Here is a 21506-nt window from a genome sequence, read left to right on the forward strand (position 1 = left end):
ATGATGCCCTAGAAAAGGGCTAAAACAAAGAAAGCCCTAAAGAGGCCAAATAAATGGTCCCTAGATGAAGACCATAGAAATGGTTCCCGAGTAAGGACTGTATAAATAGTGCCTGAGGACCACTGAAATGGTGCCTGCGTGTGGCCAAAAACAGATGCCCTAGAAAAGGGTCAAAACAAATAGAGCCCTAAAAAGGCCAAAATAAATGGTACCCAAATGAGGACCATAGCAATGGTGCCCGAGAAAGGACTCTATAAATAGTGCCCGAGGACCACTGAAATGGTGCCTGCGTGTGGCCAAAAACAGATGCCCTAGAAAAGGGTCAAAACAAATAGAGCCCTAAAAAGGCCAAAATAAATGGTACCCAAATGAGGACCATAGCAATGGTGCCCGAGAAAGGACTCTATAAATAGTGCCCGAGGACCACTGAAATGGTGCCTGCGTGTGGCCAAAAACAGATGCCCTAGAAAAGGGTCAAAACAAATAGAGCCCTAAAGAGGCCAAAATAAATGGTACCCAAATGAGGAGCATAGAAATGGTGCCCGAGAAAGGACCATGTAAATAGTGCCCGAGGACCACTGAAATGGTGCCTGTGTGTGGCCAAAAACAGATGATGCCCTAGAAAAGGGTCAGAACAAATAGAGCCCTAAAGAGGCTAAAATAAATGGTAACGGACGAGTATAATATAGTGAGTGTGGGTAGGTTTGTGTAAAATGGAAGTGTGTTATTTAGTGAGTGCAAATAAGTATATAATAGATGAGTGTAACTTAGTGAGTTTGGGTAGGTAGGTATATAATGGATGAGAGTAATATAGTGAGTGCAGATAGGTAGGTATATAATGGATGAGAGTAATATAGTGAGTGCAGATAGGTAGGTATATAATGGATGAGAGTAATATAGTGAGTGCAGATAGGTATGTATATAATGGATGAGTGTAATATAGTGAGTGCAGATAGGTAGGTATATAATGGATGAGAGTAATATAGTGAGTGCAGATAGGTAGGTATATATTGGATGAGTGTAATATAGTGAGTACAGATAGGTAGGTATATATTGGATGAGTGTAATATAGTAAGTGTGGGTTAGTAGGTGTATGTCACGTAGTGATGGAGGTATGTGGTGGTGGCCAGGAGCCAGAGGACGTCATGTAGAGGTAAGTATATGGCAGCCGCAGAGAGCCTTATGCCCCCTCTTTTTAGCCTTGTGGGGAAAGTGAAGACAACATTTCCAGAGGAGAGATGAAGCATGATCATTTTCCTCAGGTTCCCAAGATTTCTCCTCAGACCAAAGTTTTTCTAATTGACCAGGTACCGGAGCTTCCCTCTGGACCTCTTGGTGCCCAGAATCCCATTGACTTCATACTCTCCATCAGGAGTGGAGGAAGCAGGAGAACGAGGAAACTTCTTGGAGAAGTGATTCCGGAACAGAGACTTGGGAAGAGGCACATGAAAACATTTGGGAGTTTTCAAAGACTGTGGGAGTCGGAGCTTGTAGAAAACCAAAGATCCAATTTAAAACAGTGGGTCCTCAAACAAATGTACTTGGTGGATAACTAGACCTTGTCTCCTGGGTGGAATTGTGGAGGAACTCTATACTTCTTGTATGCATTTCCCTTCAATCGGCCTACTCCTTTACTTATAGACTCCTTGGCCTCCTGCCCTTTGTGCAAGAATTGAGTGAAACTGGCTGCTGGAACTTTGGACAGTGTTGGAACTGGCAGAGGGATTCTTGGATGCTGTCCATAAATCAAGAAAAAAGGTGTGAATTCCCAGGTGTAGTTATTATAAGCAAACTCTGCCCAGGGAAGAAGACTAGTCCAGTCATCTTGAAGTGCGGACACAAAATTGCTGAAAAAGTTTTCCAAAACCTGGTTGAACCATTCCAATTCTCCATTAGATTAATGGTGGTAGGCGGAAGGAAAATCCAACTTAACTTCAAACAACTTGCAGAGTGGCCTTTAGAACTTTGAAGTAAATGTCACTCCTCTATCGAACACGATATGCTTAGAGAGTCATCGCAGACGAAAAATGTGTTTACTGAAGAGATTAGACAGACTTTTAGCAGAAGAAAGGCCGGTCAGAGGAATAAAGTGTGCCATCTTCAAAAAACAGTCAACTACGAACCAGATTACAGTACAACCAGAGCAACTTGGTAAGCCAAGTCCAACCTGCTTGATGAGGGTTTAGTCTATATGCCCTTTGCAGATACAATACATTTTTGAGGTCGGTGTAGACAGTGATGGGATAATGAGCACCTTCTAGCAAACGTCTCCATTCTTCGAGAGCTAATTTTATGGCCAAGAGTTCCTGATCTCCAATGCCATCATTTGTCTGGGTAGGGGACAAGGCATTGGAGAAGAATCCACAGGAAAGCGTTTTTGCTTTATAATTTTTTTGAAAAAGAACAGCACGCACTCCTTACAGATGAGACCTGCTTCTCCAAGATGGAGGTTTTACTGTAGTCCGGTCCATGGAGAACTAAGGCAGAGGAGAAGGCCTAGACTAGACAATTTAAGTACTGCTGGATCTATTTGAATTCCTTGATCAGAGATATATCCTACAAAAGACAGTCTGGATCACTCAAAAAGCAATTTTTTAAGCTTGGCATATAGATGATTCTCTGTAAGTCGGTGCAGAACAAGACTCTATTGCTTGCGATGAGTATAGTGGTCTAGGGAGAAAACAAAAATGTCATCCAAATATAACAAAACACAGCCGTATAACAGATCTTGCAAAATGTCGTTAACAAGTTCTTGAAAGACAGCCGGGGGATTTCTGAGACCAAAAGCCACAATTATATATTCATGGTTTCCATCTCTAGTGTTAAACATGAATTTCCCCTCATTCCCTTCACAGATGTGAATCAAATTGTAAGTACCACGTAAGTCTAGCTTGGTGAAAATCTTAGCAACTTGCTGTCAGTCAAAGAGCTTGGAAATGAACGTGGGTTTTTTTTAATCGTGATTTCATTAAGACCTCGGTAGTTAATACAGGGCCTGTTCATCCTTGATGCGGTCTGCCAGACCTTTCCAAAACATAGCGACAAGAGAATCAATGTTCCACTGTAAGGCCCCATGCACACGACCATGAGGTTTTTTTCGGTCGTGTGCATGGGGCCTTACTCTGTGGATAATGTGCAAAACTGGATGGCATATTGTCCTACTGGAGTAGTGACGAAGAAGCAGATGATGACTTTTTTAAAAGTCATGAAAAATTCTTGGGTAACAAACATGATGGGGTTGTCCTTTTCCATAGAGGTGAAGCCCAGGCCTGCCGCCTCACCAGACAGTAGAGACAAGATGTTGGCTACCTTAGCGTGGTCGGAAGCAAATTGCTGCGCTAAAAGCTCAAAACGGATTGTTCATTGATTTAATCCTTTACAAGGCCTGGAGTCGCCTTTGTAAGATGGAGGAGTTGTAGATGCAATCCAGGACTGAAGGCTGCAAATTGAGGAGGTGGCGATTGCGCCCCAGGAGCAGATAAAACACTTAAATGTGAAGAAACATTTTGTAATAACCTATACAATTGATACTAGCGGACACGTTGCCTGAAATGGTGTCGAAAGTTCTCTAGGATCTGGTTGACCCTCTCCACTTGGCCATTGAACTGTGGATGGTATGCAGAAGAAAGATCTAACTTGACTTCCAGCAGGCCACACAGAGCTCTCCAAAATCTTTAGGTGAACTGTACACCGTGGTCAGAAACAATATGATGGGAAAGAACATGCAGACGAAATATATGCTGTATAAAGAGACCGGCAAGATGAGGAGCAGAAGGCAAACAAGACAAAAGATCAAAATGTGCCATTTTGAAGAAGCGATCTGCCATCACCCAGATGGTATTGCATTCGGGTGAAAGGAGTAGATCCCTCATAATGTCCATCGCAATATGTTGCCACAGAGAATCAGGGACTGGAAGAGGTAGAAGAAGGCCAGGTGGTCTGGACTTGGAGGTCTTGTTCCGGGAACAGAAGGAACAGGAAGCGACATAGTCCTAAACATCCTGGACCATGGCTGGCTACCAAAATTGACGAGAAATGAGCTCTCTGGTTTTACGCACACCTGCGTGACCGGCCAGTTTAGGGTTATGTCCCCAGGAAAGCACTGTCCTTCTTCTGGCTGAGGGAACAAAGGTTTTACGATGATGGATATCCTTCAGTAGGACTGGAGCCACCAGAATGATGCGAGAAGGATCGATATAATATGTTTCACTTGATCAGAGGCATCAAATTACCGAGACAGATTCGGATATTACATCGCTGAAAGGTTTGGCCTCAGCTTACTTGTCCTTAAACACCCACAGCTCATTTCTCAAATTGAAATACATATCTCAGTGAGAGACGGATATGGGTCGGGAGTTCTCGGAGGAGGACTGGAGGGCTGCTTTACATCACTCACATAGGATATCCAAATGTGTCAATCATATAGAAGCCGTTAGGAAAATTCAGTTTCGTTGGTACCTCACACCTGCAAGCATATGCAAGCCTGGGCTTCTCCTTTGTGTTGGAGGGAATGTGGAGCAAGGGGCACATTATTTCATCTATGGTGGACATGTAAATCAGTCTACCCATTCTGGAAGCGTATCTTCCGCTACATATCAGAATTAATGGGAGCAGAACTTTTACCTTCCCCTGCATTGGCTTTAACTGATATGCAGATGGATGAGATCCCTTTAGAATATAGGTGGCCAATAAGCCATATTCTTATCGCTTCCAGATTCCATATAGCCAAGAGATGGAAAACAGCTGAGGCTCTGAATCTCTCGGAGGTGCTAAACAGGGTTTATCTTCACTTCTATTACATATTGCACTTTGCTACATCTAAAGGTTATAGGCAGAAATGTTTGTCTCAATGGGCCCCTTGGACGGAGTTACCCCATGTTCAACTTCTGCTCCGCAAGAACTCTGTCACTCTGTGAATGTATCTGTGCTAACTTATACATGGTTTTCGTATCCTGCATCATCCTGTTCCTTTTTGACATCTCATATGTATAATTGCTTGTATTTATCACCACCACTCTTTGTATGTCTGTTTTTATATTTGTTTGTCTGTTAATATGTCAGTATGTCAACGTCCGAGGCACGTTTCTGATATCTAAAGGTGCAAGCTTTTTCTGTGTTCTGTATACAACACTGTGAGACTGTATCATTGGGATGTTGTATACTTTTGTATTGTACTTTGAAAAAATAAAAACCAAATGAATTTCAAATCACCGGGACAGAGCGTCAGCCTTAGTATTCCTTTCGGCAGGACGGAAATGTAACAGAATTTCAAATCAGGCAAAGAAGAGCGCCCACCTGGCCTGGCGCGGATTCAACCGCTGAGCGGTCTGTAGATAGACCAAATATTCGTGGTCTGAAAATAATTACAGGATGCATGACCCCTTCTAGCAGATGTTTCCACTCTTCCAATGCCAGTTCAATGGCCAGAAGCTCCTGATCTCTAAGAGTAATTCTTCTCGGCAGGAGAAAATAACTAGGAGAAGAAGCCGCAGGTGACAGTCTTGCCGGTAAGACCTTTTTGCGTCAGGTCTGCACCTGCACCGATAGTAGAGGCATCCACGTCAAAGAAGAATTGCTTGGAGACGTCCGGATGCTGCAATATAGGGGCGGCAGAGACAGAATGAGTTGAAGAAATGCCAATTTGGTCTCTTGGGTCTCATTTTTGGCATTCACTCCTTTCTTTGTAAGAGCTGAAATAGGCGCCAGTAATGAAGAGTAGTGGGGAATAAACTGCCGGTAGAAATGTGCAAATCCCAGAAAGCGTTGAATTGCACGGAGAACCTGAGAACAAAGCCAGTTCAACACAGCAGATGTTTTGTTGGTGTCCATCTTCAATCCCTGGTCAGAGACTATATAATCTAGAAAGGGAAGGGAGGATTTCTGGAAGACCCACTTCTCCAACTTTGCACAGAGCTTATTCTCCAGCAACCGTTGAAAGACCTGTCGAACACGTTTCCAATGTGTAGTCAAAGCGGGTGAGAAAATCTTGATGTCATCTAGATACATCACCACATTGACATATAACGGATCCCGGTAGATGTCGTTAACTTGCTTATCATTGCTTTGCATCAAAAGAGCCTTCCAGGCAAGGACATTGCTGCTTGTAAGACTGCCCCAAAATGAACCATTTATTGGATCATCCAGTACTTCAAGGAGAGAGGTTCATTTGCTATGAAGAAGGCTTCAGGGTGTCCAAGAAATTCCAGCAAGTACCAGGACCTTCTCCTAAAGAGGATTCAGCTATCGGTTCAACAGCTATCGGTTCAACAGCAGTGCAGAGCTTCGTCAGACATCTGTCAGTGCATCTGCACGCACAGTGAGGTGAAGGCTTTTGGAGGCTGGACTGGTGTCAAGAAGAGCTGCAAAGAAGCCACTTCTCTCCAAGAAAAACATCAAGGACAGACTGACATCCTGTTTTAAGTATATTGATTGGACCGCAGAGGACTGGGGTAAAATTATTGTAATGCTGGCGGCAGGTCCCTCTCCTGCCAGTGGTCTCCGTCGCTGGATCCTGTACCTTGCTTGACAGCCTCCTCCACCACGAGGTCGCTAACGTCCACTGATGTCTCCTGCTCACGGCAGCCGGATCCCAAGTGCGCGCTGGCCCAGGCCGTTTCTTAAAGGGCCAGCATGTAAGTATATAATGGATGAGTGTAATATAGTGAGTGCAGGTAGGTATATAATGGATGAGTGTAATATAGTAAGTGCAGGTATGTATATAATGTATGAGTGTAATATAGTGAGTGCAGGTATGTATATAATGGATGAGTGTAATATAGTGAGTGCAGGTATGTATATAATGGATGAGTGTAATATAGTGAGTGCAGGTAGGTATATAATGGATGAGTGTAATATAGTGAGTGCAGGTAGGTATATAATGTATGAGTGTAATATAGTGAGTGCAGGTAGGTATATAATGTATGAGTGTAATATAGTGAGTGCAGGTAGGTATATAATGTATGAGTGTAATATAATGAGTGCAGGTAGGTATATAATGGATGAGTGTAATATAGTGAGTGCAGGTAGGTATATAATGTATGAGTGTAATATAATGAGTGCAGGTAGATATATAATGGATGAGTGTAATATAGTGAGTGCAGGTATGTATATAATGGATGAGTGTAGTATAGTAAGTGCAGGTATGTATATAATGTATGAGTGTAATATAGTGAGTGCAGGTAGGTATATGATGGATGAGTGTAATATAATGAGTGCAGGTAGGTATATAATGTATGAGTGTAATATAGTGAGTGCAGGTAGGTATATAATGGATGAGTGTAATATAGTGATTGCAGGTAGGTGTATAATGTATGAGTGTAATATAATGAGTGCAGGTAGGTATATAATGTATGAGTGTAATATAATGAGTGCAGGTAGGTATATAATGTATGAGTGTAATATAAAGAGTGCAGGTATGTATATAATGGATGAGTGTAATATAATGAGTGCAGGTAGGTATATAATGGATGAGTGTAATATAGTGAGTGCAGGTAGGTATATAATGGATGAGTGTAATATAATGAGTGCAGGTAGGTATATAATGGATGAGTGTAATATAGTGAGTGCAGGTAGGTATATAATGGATGAGTGTAATATAATGAGTGCAGGTAGGTATATAATGGATGAGTGTAATATAGTGAGTGGAGGTAGGTATATAATGGATGAGTGTAATATAATGAGTGCAGGTAGGTGTATAATGTATGAGTGTAATATAATGAGTGCAGGTAGGTATATAATGTATGAGTGTAATATAATGAGTGCAGGTGGGTGTATAATGTATGAGTGTAATATAATGAGTGCAGGTATGTATATAATGGATGAGTGTAATATAGTGAGTGCAGGTAGGTATATAATGTATGAGTGTAATATAGTGAGTGCAGGTAGGTATATAATGTATGAGTGTAATATAGTGAGTGCAGGTAGGTATATAATGTATGAGTGTAATATAATGAGTGCAGGTAGGTATATAATGGATGAGTGTAATATAGTGAGTGCAGGTAGGTATATAATGTATGAGTGTAATATAATGAGTGCAGGTAGATATATAATGGATGAGTGTAATATAGTGAGTGCAGGTATGTATATAATGGATGAGTGTAGTATAGTAAGTGCAGGTATGTATATAATGTATGAGTGTAATATAGTGAGTGCAGGTAGGTATATGATGGATGAGTGTAATATAATGAGTGCAGGTAGGTATATAATGTATGAGTGTAATATAGTGAGTGCAGGTAGGTATATAATGGATGAGTGTAATATAGTGATTGCAGGTAGGTGTATAATGTATGAGTGTAATATAATGAGTGCAGGTAGGTATATAATGTATGAGTGTAATATAATGAGTGCAGGTAGGTATATAATGTATGAGTGTAATATAAAGAGTGCAGGTATGTATATAATGGATGAGTGTAATATAATGAGTGCAGGTAGGTATATAATGGATGAGTGTAATATAGTGAGTGCAGGTAGGTATATAATGGATGAGTGTAATATAATGAGTGCAGGTAGGTATATAATGGATGAGTGTAATATAGTGAGTGCAGGTAGGTATATAATGGATGAGTGTAATATAATGAGTGCAGGTAGGTATATAATGGATGAGTGTAATATAGTGAGTGGAGGTAGGTATATAATGGATGAGTGTAATATAATGAGTGCAGGTAGGTGTATAATGTATGAGTGTAATATAATGAGTGCAGGTAGGTATATAATGTATGAGTGTAATATAATGAGTGCAGGTGGGTGTATAATGTATGAGTGTAATATAATGAGTGCAGGTATGTATATAATGGATGAGTGTAATATAGTGAGTGCAGGTAGGTATATAATGGATGAGTGTAATATAGTGAGTGCAGGTAGGTATATAATGGATGAGTGTAATATAGTGAGTGCAGGTAGGTATATAATGTATGAGTGTAATATAATGAGTTCAGGTAGGTATATAATGGATGAGTGTAATATAGTGAGTGCAGGTAGGTATATAATGTATGAGTGTAATATAATGAGTTCAGGTAGGTATATAATGGATGAGTGTAATATAATGAGTGCAGGTAAGTATATAATGTATGAGTGTAATATAATGAGTGCAGGTAGGTATATAATGGATGAGTGTAATATAATGAGTGCAGGTAGGTATATAATGTATGAGTGTAATATAATGAGTTCAGGTAGGTATATAATGGATGAGTGTCATATAATGAGTGCAGGTAAGTATATAATGTATGAGTGTAATATAATGAGTGCAGGTAGGTATATAATGTATGAGTGTAATATAATGAGTTCAGGTAGGTATATAATGGATGAGTGTCATATAATGAGTGCAGGTAAGTATATAATGTATGAGTGTAATATAATGAGTGCAGGTAGGTATATAATGGATGAGTGTAATATAATGAGTGCAGGTAGGTATATAATGTATGAGTGTAATATAATGAGTTCAGGTAGGTATATAATGGATGAGTGTAATATAATGAGTGCAGGTAGATATATAATGGATGAGTGTAATATAGTGAGTGCAGGTAGGTATATAATGGATGAGTGTAATATAATGAGTGCAGGTAGGTATATAATGGATGAGTGTAATATAATGAGTTCAGGTAGGTATATAATGTATGAGTGTAATATAATGAGTGCAGGTAGGTATATAATGGATGAGTGTAATATAGTGAGTGCAGGTAGGTATATAATGTATGAGTGTAATATAATGAGTGCAGGTAGGTATATAATGGATGAGTGTAATATAATGCAGGTAGGTAGGTATGTCAGTAATACACTGCAGAATTAAGGCGGGATTCACACGACAGGGTTTCCCGGCCAGGTGCCGGCCGTTCATAAATCGGCCGGCACCCGGCTGCATTAGGAATAATAGACCATTAGGATGGGGCTATTCACACGACCGATTTTTTGACGGGCCAGGAAAACCGGCCGTCAAAAAATGGGACATGCCCTATTTTCGGCCGGGTACCCGGCCGCCCGGCTCCCATAGAAGTCTATGGGGTCGGGTAATACACGGCCATCACCGGAATGTGTCCCGAGTGATGGCCGGGTCAACCGTCGCTCGCGCACTCTCTCCTCCTCACAGTGCAGAGTGCATGTGAGGAGGAGGAGTTGATGCCATTCGGACGAATGGCTACGCTGGTGATACTGTGTGGCAGGGTCGGGGTGTACAGCAGGTGGAAGGGAGCGCTGCGCTGGCTCCCTTCCCCTGCTTGTTACAGTTCCCGACCGCTGGCTGTATTTTTACGGCCAGCGGTCAGGGTCCTTAAAACCCGAGCCATAGACTTTTTACGGCTCAGGTTTTAACTTGCTGCCCGCGCGATCGGGCAGCTGAATGTCGGGTCTCCGGCTGTCAGTGACTGCCGGGGACCCTGAGGAGAGGATAGAAGCAGCTTTCACTGCTTCTGTCTTCTACGATGTCTTTTTACACAACGCTCAATGAACGCTGTGTATAGGAATAGAGACAGCAGCAGCGGCGCTGTCTCTATTCCTGCCGGTGATCATGTGACTGGTCACATGATCGCCGGGTGCCGTTAGTGACAGACTGCTGCTGGGTCTTACTAGACCCAGCACAGCCCTATTAGTGACAATCGTCACTGTGAGAGGGCTGATTTCCCCTGTAACTGGGGCTGCTGTGCAGCTCCAGTTACAGGGAAAAACATGGTGTAAAAGAAAGAAAAAAAATATTACAAGTTCCAAAAAGTTCTTTTTTGACCTTTGAGGGATAGACCATAATAATAAAAAAATAAGTAGAGTGCAAAAAATTCATCCGATTAAAAAACGGTCAGGGAAAAAACCGGATGCAAATCGGGTCCAAATCGGCCGGTAAAAATGGCAACACGGCCCGGAACGGAATCGGAACGGATGCAAACCGGCCGGGAAAATCGGCCAAAAACTGACGATTTTCCCGGCCGACACTCGGACCCTGTCGTGTGAATAAGGCCTAACGCAGCATGTGATTAAGATTTTTATAAATATTATTCTCTTGTATTAAATAAATTTCTACTACATGTAAACATAAAGGTTTTCTATATTTTCTTTGCTATCTTTTCTCTACCCCACATGGCCACTCTATGGTGATGCAGGTGGTGGCGCTATTTCACTGTTTACCTCCGGCAGCAGAAGGGCGAGGTGCAGCCCTGCCACACAACAACAATCCTGGTTCCGCAGTAGAATTTTCTGTTTTTTTGGTGTAAACTTTTTGCATAGATTTTCATTGTAGGATCTGTACAAAGTGGAGCTGCCAGGAGATCGGAGACTTGATGAGATGGACGCATGCAGCTCCCGTCAGGAACATACTGGTTAGGTGAGTAGTCCCACCTCATAATATCCATGAAAAATGGAACTAAATAGGTATTGGACAAATATCAAACTATCACTGCCAGGCAAAAAACTTTAAAACAGAATTTTTAATAAATATTAACTGTAAAAAAATAATCAAATACCAATTTAATTTTACTACAAAACACATGGCACCTCGATCAGTGGTACAAGCATCTTTGGGGTTCTCCAGCGGGTAAAGTTCATAGAACAGGGTATAATACTAGTAATACCAGTTCAGTATCCGGGCATAATAAACAATGAGTATTCCCACCTCCCCTTTCTCATCCATATTAGGCTCTGTTCACATCTGCGTTGGGGTCCCGTTCTGACGTTCCGTCGGAGGTTTCCGTCAGAACGGGACTCTGAGCAGGCACCGACGAAAACCAGGGGTTTCCGTTTCCATCACCATTGATTTCAATGGTGACGGAGCCGGTGCCCGTGGTTTCGGTTTGTCTCTTTTGTGCACCGGACCCTTCGTTTTGCCGGAAGCAATAGCGTAGTCGACTACTGAAATCAATGGTGATGGAAACGGAAACCCCTGGTTTCCGTCGGTGTCAGTTTGTGTCTGCTCAGGGTCCTGTTCTGACGGAAACCTCTGACGGAAACGTCAGAACGGGACCCCAATGCAGATGTGAACAGAGCCTTAGGGCATGACCAGACGTGGCGGAATTGCTCTGGAATCCGCAGCGTACACGTTTCTCCATTGCTTTCCATAGCTTTTTAGTTGAGTTCGTTTACACGTTGCGGACAATTCTGCGGAGCATAGGCTGCGGTGAGGAATTTGTTGTCCGCAGCATACACTGGCTGTTGCGGACGTGTAGCGGACTTGTTGCGGACTCATTGCGTAATTTCTCCATTGACTTCAATGGAGAGTGAAAATTCTGCAATGAAGTCCGCAGATGTTATGTGTGCTGCGGAGCGTACTGGTTTTACTAACATGATAGTTCTTCATTCTGGCTGGACCTATGTATCTCTAGATCTACAGCCAGACTGAGGAAGTCAATGGGGCTCCCGTAATTACGGGTGACTACGTGTGTGCACCCGTAATTACGGGAGCGTTGCTAGGCGACGTCCATAAATAGTCACTGTCCAGGGTGCTGAAAGAGTTAAACGATCAGCAGTAACTGTTTCAGCACCCTGGACAGTGACATCCGATCACAATATACATCAACCTGTAAAAAAAATAGAAGTTCATACTTACCGAGAACTCCCTGCTTCTTCCTCCAGTCCGGCCTCCCGGGATGACGTTTCAGTCCAAGTGACGGCTGCAGCCAATCACAGGCCAATCACAGGCTGCAGCGGTCACATGGACTGCCGCGTCATACAGGGAGGTCGGGCTGGATGTCGAAAGAGGGACGCGTCACCAAGACAACGGCCGGGTAAGTATGAATTTCTTTTTCTTTTACTAGGGAAAGGGCTGTCCCTTCTCTCTATCCTGCACTGATAGAGAGAAGGGAAGCCCTTTCCCCCTCAATACGCAACGGCCAGTCCGCATCAATTTAATGCCCATTTTAGGCAAAGCCGCGACAGAATCTGCAACGCAGATTCTGTGCGGCATTGATGCGGACAGTGTATGCAGAACTCCGCCACGTCTGGGCATGCCCTTAGACTGTCACACAGAAACCTCTGCATGTTCTTTATATCCACAATTTCTAGTTATAATCCCTCCTCATCGGGCTGCAGCGGCCAAACCGCAGGAGAAGTGGGGGTGTGAACATAATCTTAGGCAGCCTTGGCTGGAATTACAGCTGTGATTGGATACAGTAGGTCACATGTGGACACGAAGTCCCTGTTTACACACCAAGTTTTTTGCAGGTGGAAAAATCTGCCTCAAAATTCCTTCTGCCGCTTTTTTGACGCATTTTTCGACCACCGCCATTGAGCACCGCATGCAAAAATGCTGCGAAAACCGTTTTCTTTGCCTCCCATTGATGGCAATGGGAGGTCAGAGACGGAAACACTTGAAGAAAGGGCTTGACGCTGCTTTTTCCTGTGAATGTTTTTTTCTCGTGGGAAAAACGCCTCTGCATCCCATTGAAATCAATAAGATTAGTTTTCGGACGTTATTTGATGCGGTTTTTGATGCGGTTTCCACGTAAAAAAATGCTCCAAAAAAACTCTGTGTGAACTAGGCCTAATATTTCTCCATATATTACATGTGGATTTTGCAGCATATTTGGCTGTGCATCCTTTGTATTACATCTACTGCAGATTGTTACTGCTGCAAGTTTATGGAGTTTTCTAGAACCCTATTCACATTCATTCTTCATGTGTCAATTTGACCATGGAAATCTGCAATAAATATGTAACATGTGAACATAGACTTAGGAGCTACACGTGATGTTTCAGGCTACATTTACACACTGCAACCAGGTTACATCACACTTGTCTTCTCTCCCAGATTGTCCTGGAGACTTCCAAACTAGGGAAGATCTTACATGATGTAGCTGCATAAAGGAAGGCACTCTGCTGGGACTATTTGTGAGGGGGAACTCTGCTTGTAGTGCTTATTGGGGGCAGTCTGCTGGCACTAATTATTGGAGGCACTTTGCTGGCAATATGGTTTATTGAGGGGTCTCTGCTGGTAGTGTTGTTTATGAGGGGGCAGTATACTGGCACTGTTTAAGGGACAATACTCTGCTGGCACTGTATGGGGGCACTCTGCTTACTCTAATTATGGGGTCGCTCGCTGATAACTGAGGCTTCTTAGCTGTCCTTATGGGTGGGCTTTACATAGGAAAGAAATTCTCAAACCACATCTCAAATCTCCCTGTAGTTGATTCTAAAAACAGACAAGTATGGCTCAGAAAAACAAATAACCATTGATGTGAATGGAAATGAACAAAATGTTTTTCGCTTTCTGCGATTATTATTGACATGTTTTATAAGACATGTTACATCTCGTGTTATACACAGCAGGAGGCAACAGCACACGTCTTATCACACAGGAAGAGGAAATACATCAGAAAGGGAAACGGGAAGAGGAAGAGCAGCCATGTCATACAGGAAATACAGGGAAGTGACATCATCACAGGAGGTAACGTATATCCTGTGTGCGGGGACCCCAGAAATATGATGACACTGACGTATCAGGGCTGATACATAGTAATATTATGTTAATGTTATGTTATTATATATCATTACGTGTGTGTTTAGGCTGTGCTTATATATGTTAGTAGGTCGGACCAGAAGGATCGCGTGTTCTGTATACAAGCTCCAGATAAGAAGAACATGGATCAGCACATCAACACCAGCGCTCCTGGGACTACGCTCCAACCACACAGCATTTCATCCGGAGGATCGACTGTTCCGTAGTCCAAAACGTGGCTTCTCGGGTTCTATTCCTACAATGGAGGAAAAAGTCAATTACATATTTTCAGTAATTATTGTTACAATATCTCCATTAAGGAAATCTCATGTATGGAATATTTTTTTGTATCACCTTAACTTCTGGTTACACCTGAAATGCCCTATAAGGGTATTTAGATATCATAGAGGGGGGTATCACGCTGGAGACCATCTCTAAGACCCAAATGGAAGCTCTGCGCCACCTCTGTCCAGAGGCTGTGTGTGGTATTGCAGCTTTTCTGTATTGAAATGTATAGGGCTAAGCTGTCCACACACCGCACATCACCTGTGGACAGGTGTGGCTCTGTTTTTGGAAGACAGCAGCTCTATTTTTCTAATTATGTACAACCCCTTTAATTACATAATCTCTTTAGAGGGTTTTCTCCATCTCAGACGTTTATGTGATATCCACCTATGCTCATGCACGCAGCTCTCTCCGTTCTGTACTATGGGAGTTACACAAATAGTTCAACAGCGCTCAGCTGTTTCCGAAACTTCCATAGAACAGAATAGAGAGAGGGACGTGCGAGGCCTTTCCCAAGTCATTCTCCACCTGGAATCAGCAGCCATTAGACGGGACAGGGATGTGGGAACAAAGCAGGACAGGGTCAGGGAGAGACCTCCGTTTTCCACATAGGTGTGAGTCCCAGAGAAATAGTAAGATGGGAGTACCCCTTTAAATAAAACTTCTTGGTGATGATCCATTTTCTTAAGGTGTTTAATTAAACTATGGACAGTGGGGTCGAAGAACCCGCACCCAAAATATCTATACTGGAGTGACATGCCTGTTACTAACGCTGTATACAAGCTCCCCACGTATAACAGACGGGGCCCTCACTGAGACTTTGTAGGGGCTCCTAGAGACAAATATATATTGATGTACAGACATTTTCCCCTCCGTTATTGTGCAGCAAGACCTCCCCACATATAACAGGCAGGACCCTCACTGACCCCCTGGACAGACACATAGGCCTGAATATATTTATATCTTTATATTTTCCATTATTCACCTGCAGGAAATGTTATTTTTAGAAATGGGGAGAAATACTTGGAATTGTGTTTTTTTAGTTTCTGATGTTATTTTTGTTACTTCTCAGGTATAAGGAGAAAAGTAACCGGCACATACAAGATGAGACGTGGATGAAGATGTGCGGAGGACTGTACCCCACCGGGAAAGAGCGGGCTGTCACTGGTATTACCATGGGGCAGATTTACTAAGGCCTCATGCACACGACCGTAGTGAGGTGCATTGACCGTGACTTGCGGCTCGTACGTCCGCGGAGTGTCACCCGCGGCCGCCCGCAGATCGCGGGCCCTGCATATGACCGCGTGCATTGTTTTCTATGAGCCTGTACCGCAAAACACGACCGTAATAAGACATGTCCGTTGTTTTTGCGGTCCCGGTTCCTGGGCAATGCACGGACCGTAGAAACCACGGTCGTGTGCATGGGCCCATTGAAATGAATGGGGCCGCAATTCACCTGCAGATTTGTGGGTGAATTGCGGCTGCAAAAATAAGTTAGTGTGCATGGGGCCTAAAACTATCTGAGTTTTACACAGTGTAAACTGATACAAGGAAGTCAGAAACTGCGCTAAATTTATCACAGTGGTGCACGATGTATGATAGATTTTGCTAGACATGTTAGACACTTTTCTCTTCCTTATACCACCTCTTGGTTGACTTAGTTTAAGACACGCCCCTTTATTCTAGGCCACGCCCCTTGTCAAGCACGCCGCAAAATGTGGCTAAAACAATTAATAAATATGGCGCACAACGTGTACGCCATAATTCTGGCTCAATTTGAATAGTAAATCTGCCCTACTATAAATGTAATATAAATTTGGGGTTAGTATTCAGGGCATTCCCTATTTAAAGAATTGATAAGAGTCGGGAATCCTTCAGCTTAGTCCATTCTCTCTACTATCAGTCAGTACAGGGAGTAGTAGTACATATAAAACATTACATTGTCACCATGTCAGCTTTATTCTGCCTGCACTGACAGCACAAAGTCTTCATGGTGACTGCAGGACTGGAAGTCAAGGACCACCTCTATGATGTCCGCGGGACCTAATAGGGATATGGCTCTTTTTCCATTTATTTGTTGTTGTATTGTAATGAGAATATTATTTACATGCAGTATTTATTGCTAGGGGAATTTTTTTTCTGAAAATTCTATAAAGAGCAAGTGGCGTAGGATTGGATAAGTCTGGTGACATCAAGACACAAATGTGACCTCAAGAATTCGTCAATGAGCTGAAAATCCCGGTGCCAATTCTGGCTGCAAGTAATATATAAAGGGGCACACCTACCTCAAGTACTGGCACAGTATAAGGTCATCAGGGTGACTGCAGGACTGGAATTAACGCTCTTTTATGAAAAGGGTGTTTTGCAATGTTCAGCACATGGCAGCTTTGTGTATATAGTAGTATATAGACCCTACTGCACTGATTCTTCATACTATACCCTAATATAGCATAGTTGACAATATTTGGAATTTCTTTCTAGGGACACTTTAGTTTCAGATGGATTGAGACAGGACTTGACAGGGCGTACCTTTGACAGAACGTGGTTCATTGGGCATGGCTTGTCATGGGGCAGGGTTAGTGAGAATACGCTTTGTGTACCAGATATTCCCTGTATTCTATCCTCACTATAAAAACCTTGCAGTAAGGACAGTATAGAGGGAGGGTATCGCCTGCAGAAGTGATCTAAGTAAGTATGGCACGTGACCACTGTGGCCAGTGATTGACTAGTGCGATCATGTGCCGATACGGGACATCACTGGTCCAGCCTATGTAAACAGGCCGGCAGGGGATTGTGAACCGCCAGCACTGGAGCCGCAGAGAATTAGAAGGTGGGTATTTGCTAAATGGTGCAATTTTAAGTTTGAATTACAATTTTTATAAAGCCTGGAAAACCCCTTTAATAACAAACCCTAAAATGTATTCAGACCCCGGACAAATCCCCTTTATGTACTTTCCGCTCCTTCAGCAGCTCTGGGTCCCATTCGGCTCCGGACCCCACCTCTGCTGGCTGAGCCAGGAGCTGTTAGTGATATTGGCCTTTACATATTGGAGTAATCCAATAGATAAAAGCTAATTTTTTTAAATTAAATGTTGCGATGTAGTTTGGGTGGGCACTGCGCCTTTGATTGCATGACACATTTTTCTTGGAGTTCCCCTTCAAAAATAGATAAGCGGCGGGTAACACAAATACTTCACACGTGGACAGTAAAGTAAAACCCATTTTATTTTGACTGTGTTTCTGGACTGGACTGGTCCGGGACTAAACTTGACTGATCCCTTCGTCAATTTAACACCAGATAAAGGGACCAGTCGTGCCAGAAACGCGTATTTAAATAAAATTCTACCATTGCTTGGCGCCCTATCTGTCCCCGTTTTTAAACATTTCTGTTAACCGCATCTTAAAGTTGAGCAGATTTACTTGTGAATTTATTTAACTTAGTTGAACATAGAACGCACTATCTACCTACCTGGCAGACAAAGGGTCTTGGTGTGGGTCATGGGGAATATCTTCAAGAGAGCAACTCTTCACTAGGACATTTTATTTATTCTTGTTTCAGAACTGAAGGGAATGTACCGTACAACATCAGCAGGAGGAAGCCCTGGTGTCGAGAACGTCAGCCATGGAAAGGGATGTGCCAGATCAAGGTCTGAAAGCTAAAGAGGCAGCAGATATGAACCACTAATGTCCATCTAAGAATGCCGTAACGTCATCCGTCCACACCTCCTCCTTCCCATCCCCCACTGTGGGGGTTTTTAAGATCCATCCAATTAAAAGACAACTGTCGAGAAGTCTTTGAAAATGAAGCCTTGTCCATGATTCGCAGGGCTGCGGTGAAGTACAATGGTTTTGGGTGTTTAATGGCAAGTCTCTTCAGATGCCCGGCAATGGACTGCCTCCCCTCGTCCTGTTTGGTAGGGTCTCTGCACTCCCTTTCCTGTAGAACAGCTGCCCCTACAGATTCCCAAGGCCTTCTATATTTTTTTTCCTGTCTGGCTGATAGCAACACATGTCAATAAAAACATATCTCAATGTATTTATTGTATTTCTAATAAAAATGGATAGACAAATACATAAAAAGAATTTGTTTTAATTCTAAAGAACTATCATGAAATCTATATTATACATGTGTAATCAATTGTGGACATGGTCACTGATTCATTGAAGAATGAGTAGGCTGGGTAACCCGTGGAGTAACATCTAAACAAGAAAGACATCTTCCTGCTACAAAAACAGGTCATAATCAGGACGAACGTACACCACCATACAACAAAGTCCAGCAAAGAGATCCCCCAGCCTGAGACATACTGTACTCCGTGTCAGAAGAACAAGAATCTACAAAAAGAGAGACAACTGCATCCAGTCGATGTTCTTATCAACCAAGAGGTTCACAAGGTGAGAAGACTAGTTGACATTTTTTTTCAAGGTATTACCCTAGGGAGCGCTCCAGTTAACATCTTTTTCTCACACTGTATTTTCCTAAGGTACTGTATACATTTCACTCATTAATGCCGACCTAGCCAAGTGAGCACACAACAAAGTAAGCCTGCGCACCCAAATAGAGTACCAACCATCTACATATCATGCCAATAAAGGAGTTTTGCCTTTGCATAGTGCTCCAAGGGGAGCACAATACAACTTCAATGCTACAAATACCTAACCTGAACGTCACATCTGCACCTTCCTCTTCTCTTTTGAAGATGTTAGTGTACAGAGTAGTAGGGGAATTGACCAGACATGATGTGCTGCCTCGTGGACTGTCCTATATTTCCAGAGCGAAGGAAAGATAGGTGGTCTGGCCAGTTGTAGACTTCATCCCTAACATCTGACACAGACCAAAATAAGTATTCGGCACTCAAAGCTAAAGTTTTAAGAAATCTCAAGTGCGCCAACTACAGTGGTCAGCCGCCATTCGGAACGAAGCGCCAACTACTGGATGTACCAGCAACCAGAACGGCACAGTGCCTGATGAAGGTCATGTAATGACCGAAGCGTCGCACTAAGGCTGGGTTCACACGAGCATGTTACGTCCGTAATGGACGGAACGTATTTCGGCCGCAAGTCCCAGACCGAACACTCTGTAGGGAACCGGGCTCCTAGTATCATAGTTATATATGAGGCTAGGAGTCCCTGCCTCTCCGTGGAACTACTGTCCCGTACTGAAAACATGATTACAGTACGGGACAGTTGTCCTGCAGCGAGGCAGGGACTCCTAGCATCGTACATAACTATGATGCCAGGAGCCCGGCTCTCTGCAGTGTGTTCGGTCCGGGACTTGCGGCCGAAATACTTTCCGTCTATTACGGACGTAACATGCTCGTGTGAATCCAGCCTTAGCCTCTGGCATCTACAACCACTTGAAATAAAATCAAGATTTATTCTTTAAACCTCAGCTTTGTGTGCCGAATACTTATTTTGACTACGATTGGGTTGGGACCCTATTCGTGCACCTACATCGTCCAGTGCGTTCTGAACCACTACTTATCTGACACAGACCATCCTGGAGCTGAATGTCTCTGAGGCTGCTCTTTCAAAGTTGCTAATGTAGCTCATCTGGGCTCCATAGACCCAACCTTTATATATGACTCCTAGAGAAATGGGTTAGTGAAAGAAAAAGGTATAATTCAGATCCTGGAGGCCATTGAGTATGTCAACCTTTGGACCTTGATTGGCACCTACAACATATTTTCAGAGTAATCCATCAGATGTCTCAAGAAGAACATTTTATGAGGAAAGGACAATGTTGATGAGATTGCAGGTCCTCCTGTTTCTAACTCACATAATTATTACCCAGCATCCAGGTAAATAGTGCATACAAAGTCCAGAAAAATAACCAGGCGACTGTCCAGATAAACATTGGATACAGCGCCCAGAAATGGTGCATTGTGCCCCGATAAATATTTCCTTAAAAGGATTGTCCGAGAAATGAAACTAGTTGCATGGAATGTTTTGAAATGAAAAAACAGCCATTACTCTCTTGTTAAATCCCCTGCGCCCATGATCTGGTGGTCAACCCGATGGGTTGATTGAAGAGACTACCCTACGTGGATCGACACCAGCTACAAAATTCTCACCCAAAAATTAAGATATGGAATATGTTACCCCCTTCTATGGCAGATCGAATAGCCGTAATTAAAATGATAGTATTACCACAGTTGTTGTATCCACTCATTAACAGTCCCATGTGGATAGGAGAAAAGACATAGAAATTTTAATGAGGGAGCTAATTTGGAGAGGAAGGAAACCCAGGGTAAAGTTAAAATACTTGATGGATAGAGGAGAAGAGGGTGGACTGGCAGTACCTGACTTGAGAATATATTTTTTGTCAGGACAGTGGAGAAATATTTTGAGTGGGAAACAATCTCCATTTATACAAAATATTACTAAGTCTAGTAGGGGCCATCTTCAGAATATACTTGAGGTAATGGAGTCCGGGCAATTGAGAAATTGTAAGGAGTATCCAACAATATATATGATGCATGAAATTGGGGTTAAATTAAGAAAAATGTTTCATTTAAATGGAGCATTGAGTTTCACAACATTAATTGGCAACTTTAATATATTAGAGGTTAATAAAATAACTGATAACTGGAGTGGATGGTCCAAATATGGACTCAGGTTGGTTAGAAATTTTATTTTTTTTCTCTGTGGGAGCTGGAGGCCTTGGTACTGGAAGAAAATATAGATATTGTTGGTGTTGCTGAAACATGGCTGGACTCTTCACATGACTGGGCTGTAAATCTACAGGGTTTTACACTTTTTCGGAAAGACAGGATAAATAGGAAAGGCGGTGGTGTATGTCTGTATGTGAGAA

At 42.7% G+C, this 21506-nt stretch overlaps 1 long non-coding RNA gene across 2 annotated transcripts; it reads left to right on the plus strand.

Moving 5' to 3' along the window:
* Positions 1–10578: 10578 nt before the first annotated feature.
* LOC142728491 (uncharacterized) lies at positions 10579–18755 on the plus strand. 2 transcript variants are annotated; one of them, XR_012877617.1, is made up of 5 exons: positions 10579–11302; positions 14236–14356; positions 14496–14698; positions 15765–15859; positions 18252–18755. It is a non-coding gene; the product is annotated as an uncharacterized LOC142728491 (long non-coding RNA). The 2 variants fall into 2 exon arrangements; XR_012877616.1 differs by lacking the exon at positions 10579–11302 and having other exon boundaries at positions 14143–14356.
* The last annotated feature ends 2751 nt before the right edge of the window (positions 18756–21506 follow it).

The sequence above is a fragment of the Rhinoderma darwinii genome, unplaced genomic scaffold (assembly GCF_050947455.1).
Source record: "Rhinoderma darwinii isolate aRhiDar2 unplaced genomic scaffold, aRhiDar2.hap1 Scaffold_68, whole genome shotgun sequence".
NCBI lineage: Eukaryota > Metazoa > Chordata > Amphibia > Anura > Rhinodermatidae > Rhinoderma > Rhinoderma darwinii.